Source organism: Eptatretus burgeri, chromosome 1, assembly GCF_056783735.1.
Source record: "Eptatretus burgeri isolate ZD-2024b chromosome 1, Ebu_testis_v1, whole genome shotgun sequence".
Classification (NCBI taxonomy): Eukaryota; Metazoa; Chordata; class Myxini; order Myxiniformes; family Myxinidae; genus Eptatretus; species Eptatretus burgeri.
Genome location: NC_140961.1, coordinates 164,133,345 through 164,135,844, shown reverse-complemented (window position 1 = coordinate 164,135,844; position 2,500 = coordinate 164,133,345).

The window sequence follows — 2,500 nt, the reverse complement described above, 5'->3', positions numbered from 1 at the left end:
CTGCCAAACACACACTCAGCAGTAATTTCCACCCAATGGACAGGAAACACACTCAACACGACGCACACGCTGCACGGAACACGTACCGAGGAGACGGAAGAAACAGCACCTGAGAAAGGGCGCTCAAACACCACATGAGCATCGACAGCACAGATCTCCCGTGCTCAAGCGTTCCCTGAATCGAGGCCGATAATAGCAAAATGACAACCACGCCACGTTGGTAGGGATGAGAGTGTGCAAGGCGCAAGTGGCGCATTCCTTTCAACCCATTTCTGGACTAATTGTATCGATAGAGTTTTGCCCCACGCACACGACAGCAGAATCGGGCGAACATGAGCGCTGGGCACGTACGTAATGGCGGATCGATGCACAGTGTACAGAATGTGCTCGAAGGCAGACCCATGCGCCACTCGCGACACTTTGTCATCGTACAGAGCAGGGCACAAATGGACACATCTTACAGTCTGTGCATGGGTTCACCAGAACTTCGTACCTTTGGTCCTCGCTGGCAGCCGCGGATGGCTAGCGTCGTCTCGCCTCTGCGGACAGTGGGGCTGCGATCGGGCGGAGGCATGTTGTGCAACTCGGACCACGTGGCGCACACGGAGTGGGCGCATTGGCCAACGCTGGTCAGGGGCGCCCGGGCGGGCACGCGGGACCGACGCTGCCTTCGGCCGGTCGTCAGGGCATGGCCTGGGGGTTCTTGCAGGGCGATTCATGGCACAGAGTTCGGTGTGGGCGATTTGTATCATGTCGTGAGGTCAGAGCAAGACATTTTTGCGGTGTGGGGTCATCTTGTCAGAAATGGAATGTTGCGGTTTCCGGCCATCGTGGCTGGGGCCAATCAAGAGCGCCCCATATGATGACGACGCAACGCTTCAGGGTGGCACCCCGCCCCAAGGGGCCTAAAAAGGTCCGAGCGGAGCCATTCTCACTCTCTCTCTCTGCCCTGCCTCTTCCGCTCAAGGTGGACTTCGACTCCACCTTCTGTCATCATTACCTCAACTCCGCCGTCTGTCATCATCGCTGGACTCCTCCTCCTCCTCCTCTTCTCCGCCCACACGATGCTGACTCCACCCACCCACTTGGTCCCGCCTACCAAACCGTGCACTCACTTTGGACTCCACTCTCCCAACTCAAGCCCCTCTTTCACGCCCACAGTCTCGAAGGGAGCTGCCCGAAGCAAGAGACGACGCTGTCAAGGGGGTACCGCGCCAGGAAGCATTCCCCCCAAACGTATTGGTGGTGCGTTCGGGTACCGCGTATCAATTAAACAAAGGTACCGAGAGACCGTAGCCTCAACTCCTCTCCTGTCTTGCTCCAATTCCTCTTCATCGGGTTTTCTGTCTCTGTGTGTGCGTGTGTGCTTATGTGTCCTGGCACCTGTCAATATAAGTAAGCCTGCAGAAGATTTTTATTATTTTCGGGTAAAGTCTGCTCTGCGTCCGCTTTCAAAAGTTGCTTGTTTATTGCCGCACCACACCTTCCTTCAAAACCTCCGCTTGCACACCCCAATAAATCTATTGATTGTACCACCTCCCCTTCCTCGCCTGCTTGTAAATAAATCATTATTGGAAATGCTCCCAGCTCGTTTTTGTCTTTTCTTTCATTGATCTGGCATGGTCCGAATCCTAGCTTAGCCAGTACTTTACTCCCAACGTTACGTTCCTTTCAGCCGGAAGGCCTTGGCATTGTCGCTCGGCTGCATCCGACCCGGGAAAGTGATCCGGTTCGGACAAGGCATACCGTGGGCATGTTCACCGGTAATTAAATCACGTGGTTATTTTTAGGTATCCGGATTAACTACACGGAGGACCCTAAGTCACGTGGTTGAGTTATTGGCATCCACAGTCAGTTAAACGACCCGCCGCGGGTCTGAAACACTGACGAGTTCCTCCTGTGAAGCCAATTTTTATATACCAATTCCCCGAAATGCTGCCAATACGCCATTATACGGTAGCTGTAAGTTAGAAACACGTTCAGTAAGTAATGTGGTCGTCCGGAAGACGTCAATCAAATACGTCTACATACGTCAATGTGCGTTGGAGATACGTTACACAAAGGTTGAAAGCACGTTACTCAAAGGTTAGAAATAAGTTTCGGGTACGCGAAACATTACCTCGACGTGTTTCGACTTATGAGTAACTTACAAGTAACGTGTGTCAAAGATCGCATCACGTGCCTACAACTTATGGCCAGCGTATGTGGAACGCAAGTCATACGCTGGCATACGTCGAAAATTTTTGAGCATGCTTAAAATTTGTAAACGTACTATGACGTATGCCATCGTGCTCTTAACGTATACAAAACTTACCCAAAACGTATTCGACGTGTGCCAGCGTATTCACAAATTTTTCATTCGTCGGCATATGCTGGCTAAAATGTCAAGGTGTGACAGGGCCTTGACACTTCGATGTCTAGTGCGGTTATGATTTGAATCGTCAAGCGGCAGCCTATCAAGAGCCTCCGCCACGTGATCGTCAGCGATACGCTGCCGCGC